Source organism: Rhinolophus sinicus, chromosome 17 (genome assembly GCF_057876585.1).
Source record: "Rhinolophus sinicus isolate RSI-liver-muscle chromosome 17, RSI-T2T, whole genome shotgun sequence".
NCBI lineage: Eukaryota > Metazoa > Chordata > Mammalia > Chiroptera > Rhinolophidae > Rhinolophus > Rhinolophus sinicus.
The window spans coordinates 85,206,967-85,219,752 of record NC_142517.1 but is presented as its reverse complement, the minus strand read 5'-3'; positions in this window follow the sequence as shown (position 1 = coordinate 85,219,752).

The following is a 12,786-nucleotide window of genomic DNA, read 5'->3' as shown; positions in this document are numbered from 1 at the left end:
ATAATCATTAATATTCCATTTTCAGAATGGGGTTGCCTAATTTATTTTAAGAAATCTTAAATTCACAGTTACAGTATAAAAGAACTTCAAAACCAAAAAAGATTTTGCAATCACTTAACCCAAACTGCTGATTTTATCTTTATGTGTGGTTTTTTTTTCTGGACATCTATGCATGGGTTCACTTAGTCAAACTCCTCAGCTCACGACATTGTCTATTTGTCCATGAAAGTTCCCTCACATATATAATTTCACTCTCCCCTTCATTCCTGATACCACTCCATTCACCTCTTTTATCAGTGGTTACTCTCTATTGTATGTGTCATTGAATATCTATGTATCTTTGAGAAAATAGAATTCTCTGTGATTTAAATGTATATAAAACCACAGGTTTATGGTACTACAGTTTTTTATTTTATGTCATGTTTTCTTTTCATTTGACACAATGTTTGTAAGGTATAGGCATGTTGCTATGAATACATCTCATTCACTGTTTCTAACAGAGTAGTATCCCCTGGTTATACCATCATGTTTTACTTATTTATTCCCCTAATGACAGAAAACTTGGTAGTTTCCATCAGTCTACTGTAATAAACATGTATATAATTATTACTCAAATAAAACATCTCGTGGGAGAATATTTACAAATGTACCATTTTTAAAGGGTGTGGATAGGATTTAGGGGAAGCACAGGGGTTATTTCAGTAGCCCAGAGTTAGGAGCAGCAGCGCTCCTACAACCTCTACGTTCAAAAGGGTAAGTGCAGGGAGTGGGGACTACAACCTGACCAAAGAGAACTATCCTGATGTCTACAACTGAAAGGAGAAGTGGCCTTGGACAGAGAAGCACAGCCAGCTCAAGCTGCTCTTTTAGGTCTCTGAGGCACTATTCATTTTTCTCCATTCTTTTTTCTTCCTGTTCCTCAGATTACATAATCTCCGTTGACCTATATTGAAGGTTGCTGATTTTCTCTTCTGCCAGCTCAGATCTGCTGTGGAGCCCTCTAGTGAAATTTTCATTTTAGGTGTTACACATTTCAACTCCAGAACTTCTACTTTCTGAAAAATAATTTATGTGTCTTCATTGATAGTCTCTATTTGGTGACACATCGTTCTCTTACATTTAACGTAGGTCCCTTTAGTTCTCAGAACATATTACAAATAGCTGGTAATAGAGTTTTTTCTAGTAACTCCAATGTCTGGACTTCCTCAGGGTCAGTTCCCATTCCACTACCTGCTTCCCCCTCACCAGTATATAGGTCAGACTTTTTTGTTTCTCTCAGGTCTTATGATTTTTTAATTGAAATATAGACAGTTTAAATAACATAATGTGGTGATTCAGATCCCACCCACCCCCACCCCCCAGTGTGATGCAGCTATCTGTTTTGGTTGTTGTTGCTGCTGCTTTTGTTTGTTTAATAACGTTCTTGAACTAATTTTGTAAAGTATGTACTTTTTGTCACATACAGCCACTGAAGTCTCTGCTTGATCAGTTTAGTGGTCAGCTAGTGATTAGACAGATTTCCTTAAATTCCCTGAAGCATTTCAATATTTGTGTATTGCGGCATGCCTTCAATGATCCACCTAGCCATCAAAATTCCACTTTAGCCTTTACTTTCTTCTTGCACAGAGCTTTAAGGTCAGCTGAAGATGAGAGATCAGAGACTTCTCATGTCTTTCTTGGACATACTCACAGCCCCACATATGTGTGCAGACTTCTAGATTCCCACAACTATTTCAAAGCTTTTCAAATTGTTACCTTAGGCAGAAAGAACGGGGCCTCAGGAGAGAGGTGGGAGTAAAGGAGGAAGTAAGGGGAGACAAAGGAGAGAGGAGATGAGATCATCCTTAAGAAAAAGTGCAGCTACTGGACCAGCCAGAACTAGATTTCAGTGGCTGAGAGCAGATCCAGGATGCCATCTTGCCCCTCAAGGTGAACTTTAGCTAATTATAATAGATCATAATATTATTAACATTATGGGCAGGGAAAATCACCACCCCTGCATCACCATGACAGTTCCTACGAGGGCCAAATAAAGACAAGAGAATCCCACCTCCTGACAGGAAGTAGTGGTCAGTGAGAACCCACCTGAGAATGCCTGTAACACCACCCCCAAATTTCAAATATTTCATGCCATCCTTTAGAGGGTAATATATCCCTAAGCCTCTCTGCTCTTCGGCACAGTTGCTTGTCTGGCCTGCCCGCTCCCACCATTTTGGGAGTGTACTATCCTCTTTTAATAAATCCACTGCTCACTTGGCTTATTCAGTACGTCCTTGAATTCATTCCTATAATGATACCAAGAACTCGTTTTCTCCACAACAAAATCCCTCTATGGCCATCTCATTCCCCAGTGTTTCCTTTTAAGTTTTTTGGTCACCTTCTTGTTGATCCCAACTGTTATCCTTCTTGTTGATCCCAACTTGTTATCACATCAGGCAGCTTCAATGTTAAAAAACATTACCACTGATTGTTTTCAACAAATATCTCAAGGAAAAAGCTGTTTCACAGTTGTAGATTGTAGATTGAGTTGTAGTCAGGTTATATAAATCCCCCCCTGCAAGGGGGGATTTCCAGAGAATTGTCAGACAATTCTCATAATGACAACTTTCGGGGGATAAAGTTGTGGTGGAGCTTCAGATTTCTTCTACTCCTTCCAGTGGCAGATTGGCTACGAATTTCATGACTAACATTGTAAAACATGGTTTTCCAGGCTACTGCAGAGCTTGAGAGAGGAAGATGGGAACACAGCAAGTTAAAATGCTAAATTCACTGTTCCTTCTGCATTTTAGATTTTTCTTCCTTCAATAAATGCTCTTTAGTTTGTTGCAAGCCTTTGATTAATGTCCAAAGTTATGAAAACGTTTACTTTGATTTTACCAGTGTTCTCATTGCTTTTACCTACAGGAAGTTTTTCAGAGTTCCTATTGCAATCCCCACTGATGTCATTACTTATTTTTCACTTCGAAGTAATTTTTTTTTTTTTAATCTTTCATCCATCTGTTATTTTTCTAAGGAATATTTTCTGGAATTGAAATCATAATTTCAATTATGCTGAATGATCTGTTTATGCTCCTGTAGATCAACTATCAATTTTCTCCATCCTGCTTTGTGACCCAAGAACGTGACCTTGACGGACTGCTTCAGTCAGTCTCTCCTGCCCTCTGGTTTCCAGGTATGCTCAGACAGTAGGAGAGACCAATATGAGAATGGAAAGCAAGAGGAAAGAAATGAAGGAAACAGTTCTTCACCCAACTACCTCCCTTCCACACCTTGATTTGGCGGTGGCTGCATTCCTCTACCACATCCCTCTGCCACAGCTGCAGTTCTGAGTACCTTCTAATAACCATTCCTTCTTCTGGCCCCTTCAAACCTATGAATGATAAAGGCTTCGCACTTTTGCTAATCTCAGATGCTTCATCAATCTTTGTCCCTTAACTCTGTGCAGATTTTGTAAATAGTTTCTCCCTTAACTGTCCTTTGAATTTGATTTAGTATAGTTAAATCTGTTTGTTTTTTGCTAGAGGATTTAGGTTTTAAAGAGCTTAGTTAAAAATTATTTTCCCAACCCAGTACAAAGAATTATTTTCCAAAAATTTCTGCTACTAGCTTTATTCCATTGATTATTTTATGTATATGTCTTAATCTTTTTAGCATCCACCATTATATATGGTTAAAGGTAGATGTCCGTATTAGTTTCCTATGTCTTCTATAACATACTACCATGAATTTAGTGATTTAAAATAATACAAATTTATTTTCTTACAATTATGACAAACAAATCTGAAATGGCTTTCACTGGGATAAAACTAAGGTATCAGTGGAGCCATGCTCCCTCTGGAGAGTCTAAAGGAGAATCCATTTCCTTACCTTTTGTCAGCTTCACATCTGCATCCCTTATACTCCTTGGCTCCTGTCCTCTTTCTCTATCTTCAAAGATAGTAGCACAGCATCTTCAAATCTCTCTGCTTTCATCTTCACATCATCTTTTCTTTTATAAAGACCTTATTGATTATACCAACCCATTGGATAATCCAAGATAATCTTCTCATTGCAAAATCTTTAAGATATGCAAAGTCTCCCTTTCCTATTTTTATAAGGTAATATTCACTGGGTCTACAGATTAGGAAGCAGACATCTTTGGGTGAGCCATAATTCAGGCCACCACAGTATCCAGCCTTACTTTACTCTATATGTGGGCCAGTTTTCTTAATGCCATCTATTAATCTTCCCTCCTTGTTTTATAGTGCTGATTTTATTAAAAATGGGGTCTCTCATAATACATAGCTTTATTTTTTAAGCACTCTAGTTCAGTGGTTCTCAAGTAGTGGCAAATTTCCCCCTCCCCCCAAAGGACATTTGGAAATACCCAGAGAACATTCTCTTTGTCAAAAACGGGGAACAAGGGGAGAGATGCTATTGGAATCCAGCGAATAGAGGACTAAACATTGTATAATGCACAGAAAAGCCCCACCCCCAACCACAAATTATCTGGTTCAAAATATCAATTGTGCTGAGGTTAAGAAACTTTGTTCTAGTCTGTCTCAATGGTCTGTATGCTGTGGTTGCCCCAGTGTCAAATTATTTTTATTACTATGTATTTGTATATCTTCATATTATTCATGATGTAGGCTTCTCTCTTTAAGAAAAAATAGGTAGTACTAACGTACATTTTATAATAAGTTATTGAATTCCTCAAAATAATCTACTGGAATTTTATTTGGAATTACATATTGATTTTTTGGATTGATAGTGAAAGAATAAACATTTTTATAATGCTAAGAGACAACTCTGGATGGCCATGGAGACTCCTTTCCTGCCCTCTATCATTAGCTTATCAGAAAACTGGCTCAGCCTTTGGCAGATGTCAGCATCCTTAGAATGCAAGGCTGTTCCCAGGATCCCTACATGCAGACCTTGGTCATCCATATGCGTAGTCCTCAGGGTTGCTCCTTGGCTAGGAAATCCCTTGATATGGTTCTTGTTATTTAGAGAAAATGAGTGTTCCCTATCCTTGTTAGGGTAGCTTATAGATATGTAATGAGCATGGTGGCAGAGCTTGTTCTTGCTCTTGGAGCGCTCTCAGTTCTATATTCAATGTTCTGGCAGTGGCAGCACCTTCTCTATGGGATCACTGGCCATTGGATATACAAATCATCAGTATACCCTACCTAGGCCTGGGGTCATGAGGGTTCAGGAGACTGCACAAGCTCTGCTCGTACTCTGCTGAAGTTGGCCTCCAATAAAGTCTATATTGTATCCATACGACATGGCTCTGGTAGTATATTCCATGACTCTGTTGCATGGACAGTTAAGTCACCCTCTCCATGAACAAGTTACATTTCTTTATTGATTTCCAATATTCTGCTATGTCTTTAAAAACAGTATTTGTTTTTCATAAAGGAGTTGTTCTTTCTGCTGGGTAAACGCTTAGATCTTTTATATCTTATTATTGCTATTATAAATTTCTTTATTGTATTTTCTAGCTAGTTTTGGCTGATATAGAGGAATGTTTGGTTTTCATAGGTTGATATTGTGTCCACACTTGTTGCATTTTTGTATTAGTGACAAAGATATGTTAGATTTTTTGAGTTTTATAAGTAGATGATCATATCACCTATAGTAACAGCTTTTCCTATCTACCTACTAGAGATACAGATTGTATTTCTTCATATGCTTTGTATTTTATTACATTAACCAGACTTCAGACTCCAGCACTACCTTGACAGTAACGGTGACAGCTGGTGTCCTTCTTTTATTCCCCCCACTCATCGTAATGATAATGTATTGGAAGTGTTTTGATTATATATTCCATAGATTTACTACACAAAGGAAACATTGTTATAGCTTTTGTCACCCAAAGACAAAAACAACAAATTGACCTTTATATAGCAGACAAAGCAGAATAAAGGACCAGAGACTACAAGTAATTTTTAAAAAGCATATTAAATATCATCAGAGAAATAGGGAGAATCTTGAAAATGTGAACTGGAGACAAAAAGAAGAAGCACCTGGAGGTACTGCATAATAAAATATAATAAATGAGAACTAATTCCCAAGGTAGGTTGAATATGAGAATGGATACAGGTGAATAATAAATCAATATGCTAAAACTTTACTAAGAACTATTCCATAAGATATCAAAAGAAGACAAAAATGGAAAAACATAAATTGGAAAATTAAAAGCTCTAAAGGATAAGAGTATAAATGCCAACATCCTCTTTGATGCAGTCCAAATAGAACAGAAAAAAATAATAAATGTACACATTGATCAGAAAGAAATATCCCAAGTAAAATGTCTAAAAATATCCCTGAAGTTGAGAAAGATATTAAAAGGGTTTGTAAAGTGCAAAATTACAAAGATCATCTTTGAAAAAAGAATAAGATAAAAGAAAAGTTAGACACATTACAGTGCAATTTAAGGACCTATGAATTGGTCAAGTTTCAACCAGGAAAGCAAAACCACTACAAGTATTTTGAAACAAGTACTATACACATATTATAGAATTAGACCTATTAAACAATTGTGAAAGGAGTTTGGAAAATAAGGTCAAAAAAAGTTGTTGTAAGACCAGAGCAGGGTCACTAACAAGCCCTGAATAAATGAATGAGTGACTCAGAGCTGGAATTTAGGCAGGTCCAGGTGCTGGAGAGTGACTGCAAAGTGGGCTGGTTTACAAGTCTGTGAAAGCTGATTGATTCTTTACTCCTACCCTTCTGTGAATTCACAGCAAAGCACCTGGTAATGGGCCTGAGATCACTGCCAGGCAGCTGAGCAGCATTTGGAAAGGATAGTTGAATCTAACATAACCCAATATGGGCTTATTATTTTTAAATCAAAATCTATCTGAGAAACAATTTTATAATAAAAGTAAAAATCATCCATTTAAAATGAAGTAATGATTAAGGAAAGTGTGCAGATAACGTAATGTCATGCAGGGACTCATGAGGGGTCACTGGTCCCGCTCCCTGCGTAAGAACACGGGACATGGTGAGGCCAAAAAGGAGCACCCATGGAGCCATAGATAGGGGAGTCATACCACTATAGTCTCGCTGGCGGCTGGGTTGGAGACACAGGAAGCAGGAGCCACATGATCTGCAACCTGCTGTCCGCTTTTCCGCCAACCAACCAACCCCACTTGCTGGCTGTAATCCACTCTTGCTAGCTCAGCCACCATCTCCTTGCTAGCCCCCATTTTGGTGCTAGCGTAGCCACAGCAGTTATATTAGTGACCAATGGCTCACTGGTTACAGCTGACGGCCAACTAGCCACAGCTGATGGCCATCCCATCACAGTTGATGGCCATTTTCTACCTGAGCCAGCACCTTTCCACGTGAGGCCGAGAGCCTGGAAACTGTACTTCTGGCTCTGTCCCCACATGTACTGTCACTTGACTTGTTCAAATATGATTTTTTCTTTCTCTTTTCCTCAAATATCCCACCTTAGATTGATAACTCTGGAAACAGATTCAGAGGCAGAGCTACACACAGAAAGGTTATACAGAAGCACTCTTGGGAGATCTGCTTATAAGGAAGTGAGGAAAGTAAGAGGGGCCAAGGGAGAAGCCACCCCACAATGTGTGGCAACTAGGACATCAGCTGATTTTATATAGAGCTAGAGTGACCCTTTAGAGTTATTTCCAATTGAGGCTACATGGCCATGGACAAACCTTTGTATGCCTGCTTCAGCCAGTTATTAACTAAGAATCACTTCTTGGGTGGGGGTGCAACACTTGGTGAGGCATTCTCAGCAACCCAGCAAAATTCCAGTACAAGATGTGTCTGTGAGCCATCAGCAACCAATATTCCTAGCAGCTGGAGGAGGGGTACTTGGTCTTAGAAGAGTATCCACTATAGTCCACCTCTTGTGCCACTCACACCTACTTGTTTCTATTATTAACGTTGCCTCATGTGGGAAAGCATCTTCAAAATCTGGTGCTGCAGTTGATCTTGAGGCCATAACTGATACTTAATTCCCCCTTTTCTAACATCCATTCCCGAGTACCCTTCCTTCAGCTAACATCTCTCCTGGTAAGGGTAGAATTTTTGGTGAGATGACCCTCATTTCTGAGGGTTCTGAGCCCCCCGTTACCGTGCCCATCTCAGATGATGACCACTTTAGCAGCAAGAATCCTAACACCGGTAGTTTGTAAATGTGGATAACCCTGGCATCTTGCAATGGTACAATGATTACAAATTTCACTGGTGGTAAACTTGGATGGCATAATGGTATAAGGGGCTCCACTGGCTAGTAATCCACAAATTCTTTGAAACTCTTTTCCTTTCCACTTGATTGTGGGCTGGAGTGAGGGACACACTTATGATGAATAAAATACGACAAAAGTGATGGCATGTCCCCAAAGACTGTGGCTTCCACCTTGGGGAGGATACTCTCGCTGGCTTGTTCTCTTGATCAGATCGTTTACTTTGTGAGAATCAGCTTCCATGTTCTAAGAACATTCAGGCAGCCTATGGAGGGGTCATGGAGGAACTCAGTACTGTAGTCAACAGCCATGCAATGAGCCTAATTGGAAGTAGAGCTCTACCAGTGGAGCCTTACATGACTGTAGACCCAGGTGATGGCTTGTCTGCAAACTCATAAAATTCCCTGAGCCAGAACCCCTGAATTAAATCACTCTTGAATTCTGATCCACAGAAAATGTGTGAGATAATTAGTGTTTTAAGCTGCTAAGGTTGGAAGTAATTTGCTATAGGCAAGAGATAACTAATGCAACAGGACTGAAGATCTTTTAAAGACTTCTGTAATCTAACTATAAGCCATTCATTTGGGAAGTTTATCTACCTACTTGGATGCTTCCCAAATGTATACTACTAGTCCAGAAATCTCAGACAAGCTTTCACATACATTGTTTCCATTTACACCATCCACCCACTTCCATTTTTTTGCCTCTCTATAACCCTATTTATGTTCAAGGGTGTGTGTGTGGGGGGGGTTTCTTAATGTCCTGAACATATTTTTAACATCACATTTAGTATTTTGTATGATGTTTTAATATTTCTGTCCAACATACTAGACAGTGAGATGTATGAAGGGAGGAAGAACGTCCATCTTTGCATCCCTTTGCACCTAGCACATATGGGTCCTGAACTCATTGCTGTTATTAATTAACGGATAGTTCATTAATAATGATAGAGTCAGTTGCAAACTATTAGCGGCAAGTGTAAATGGCAAAATGTGGTTTAATTACCATTAGAGTCACCAAGCATGGAAAAATATGATAAACATTAATTGCATTATTTTATTTAGACTGGTGTTGATTGAGCTTCAGTTTATTGTTCCAGAATCCTTCATCAGTGTTTATGAGACATCTCTCATGGGGAAAAGGATCATCAATGAAATAAGTGAGTCTAATATATGCCATCTAATAAAGAAAAGATGAGGGGAGGATTAAGACCCATGTCTGAAATGACAGATGAGTACCTGTATCTGATTTACTGACTAACTTAGACCAGAACTAAGTTTTATCATTATGGTATTTGCTAGAGCTCTAGACATATAAGATACATGGATGCCACATAGCAAGTGCACTAATGCTTCTCAAGTTCATGAACCATGTCTCTTCAACCTTGACACTAGTCTGAATAGAACAGGCCACACATAGTTTCACTTTCTAATCCCTTGTTATCAATTGTTCAAGTATTTTGGCATAAAAAAAGAGGGGGAATGGCACTCCTCTATCCCCTGCTGATTAGACCTCTCCTAAAGGTATAATCCCTGTGAAAACAATCAATTGAAAAGGGCATTGCTTTGATGAGCCTCTTTCACCTCAGTGCTTTTAAATACTGCTTGTCATCTGCACAGCCATACAGACTTCATTTATTTTTGTGGCATCTTTTCACACTGTCAAAGCTCCTCAAACTTACAGTTCAGCTTCACTGAAATAAAGACAAAAACAAAACCAAAAAACTCCCACTGCAGTTTAAACTCATTGCCACACTATTGGCCTTAATCTCCTTTTAAAGCCCTAACATATAAATTAGGCCTGCATTCATTGTGTCCCAAAGAACTTTTCTAAAACTAGCTCAGTGCTGGGGGGGCCTCCCCAACAGTTCACAATGGCCATCTGCTTCATGTGCGTTCCCAGATGGGTTCGGTCAGCACAGATTCCAGGCGCTAGGAAAAAGGGAAGGAAAGACATTTGGTAGCTGAATAAATTTAAAATGTACAATATTGAGACAGCCTGCATTTCCTTTTCGCTCAGCTTCACCATCACCTGCAAAAGTTATTTGTGCCTAATTGAGCTGCCATATAGGCTAACAAACTTCACAACAGTTTTGATTTCCTGATAAAAGAATACTTTGAGTTGTATTAAATATGACTAGCTCTTTGATTTTCAAAAATCTGTTACAAAAAAATGTACATAGATGCTTGAATTATTGTGAAATAGTAAGTTTGAATGATATCTGTGTTCTGCAATAGAAAAGTGGAAACATGAAAAGATATTATATACTGTGCATTCTGTTAAAAATAATACAAAACATTTACATAGTGTTTAAAACATACCTGACAAATGTCCTGAGTGAATTCACATATGAACTCATTGAATCCACACAATAATCATGTGAAGAACTCACTATTCTATCTTTATTTAATGACAAAAATGAGGCATAAAGAAGGTAAATAATTTGTGCAGTGACACAGATACTGGAAGAACTAGGATTTGAATCCATGGTCTAGCTGAAGAGTCCATGATCCACTCTAGAGCATTACACAGTCTCCTTCACCTCCTAGCCTATGTTCTTGATCAGACTAGTAAGCTTGGCCCACATTCCAATACTTGATCTCTGTAAAGTTAATCTCCCTCTAGTGATCTGTCCACAGCTCGTAAACTGTACAAGTTTATCAGTTGGGCAAACAGGAGCAAGCCTGAAGTTTGGTCATCGCCATCTGCCATGTTAGAGAAGCCCAGAATCTTGGTTGCTGTTACACTAAAGGAGTGAGGTAGCTGGACAGGTTAGCCCATGAAACCCTAAGGTTAAGCAAATCATTGCCAACTGTGCCACAACAATGTAATCCAGTTTCTGCTGCATTAGGTTTCTGGCTACACCAAAAGCCTTCCCAAACTTTCAGCACCACATACCACAAATACATGTGTCTTTATGGCTAAGAAGGTGTGTATTTTAGATCAATTCAGTCAGTAATTTGGTGTCCATAGCACTTACTTGCATCATTTGGAAAGTTGACAAACTCTGTGAGCAATTATGTTTTTGTCAAAATAGAAAAGCACAGTTCAATGTCTAACATGAAATCCTCTACCCCCATCAAGCAGGATCAGGAAAATGGTATAGAATGTGTGCAGGCTTATTGAATTTGATGCCTTATGTACAGTTAGTGACCAAGAATATAACCAAGAAGCCCTATTTTCACCTCTACACGAAAGGTGTGAAAAAGTGGGCTTTCCAAGAAGGCTACAATGCATGAGAGGGAAAAAGCCAAACTCTGTGACTGGACAACACTTGAAGGGATGGGTGACCAGCAGCAGGGAGAATCGTGCATCAAAGGAGGCTTTGCCATGACCATGACCATGGTGATTGAATGAGAAGATGGAACTGAACAAGGAAGTGAGGTCTGGGAATTCGGAAATAATTTTGAGCTGCCAAATCTATGTAGGTAGCAGTTTAAGTCTAGCTAGCTTACCCGGATTTCAGAGAAGGAAATCCACAAGAGGTATGTGCATTAGAATGGAAAACAAGTTAGGCTTTCTTTCCTCCCATGATGCTAAATATACCCAGTAAAATCACAGGCTTTTTAGCCTCCTTAAAGTGTCCATGGTTCTCTTATAAACAGGTGTTATAAGCGAAGAGGAAAATTTCCAAAGTACTTTTTGGCTCCCTAATCATTAAAGAGAAGAGTTACAAGATATAAAATTCTCATAAAAATTGTTTGAGAAACAGCCATAAATCTTTTAATATATCAATCTCTGATATCCAGCCCAGATTAAACCACAATAATAATCTCAAAGACATATGCATTTTAGCATATTTATATTTAGCATTATTATATTAGTTTATCGTACATATCACTATTAATGTCGTGTTATTTTTCAACTATTCAAATTGCTAGATAAGGCCTAAACAAGCAACAATAAAATATTTTAAGTGAGAATTAGGAAATAAATCTAATCTTACCCCACAAAACTTTAAAGATTGTACTGCTTGTAGAATATCCTCTTTTTATATTAGCAACCCCTCATTGGTACTTTAGCAACAGCCTCCCAAATGGACTCTTTCCTTCTCATTCATGTGCAGCCTACAAATATGAATTATGGTACAAAACTAGTCCAAAGCCATCAGTATCCCTCACTGACTAAAATATTAAATAGAAGCACAAACTTTTTAAATGGATCTCCTGATAATAAAACAGTCACAACTGGAATTTCACCAAACCAGAGTTTCCATGCTGGTTGTTTTAACTTGCATAAGAAATATTATTTTCCTTTTTCTATTAAAATAAACAATAAATAATAGTCACTTGGCAGTGAATTGACACTAATGATATTTTTTTCCCAAAAAGAGTACACATATAGGTAATAAGAAATGAAACTCACTATTATAAGACTTGGCCAGAATTACTTTACAAAGTTTTCTTGGCAAAATAAAAGGATCCCAAGTTGGAAAGTAATCAGAATTCTTTTTTTCATTTTGTACATGAATTCTTAATTTTGAAATAGTGACCAGATATTAATGTTTTACTGTTTATTAATGTTACATTTTTTGCAATGAATATATTCAGGAGCTTCGCCTAAAACTTTTTTCAATTTAAAATGT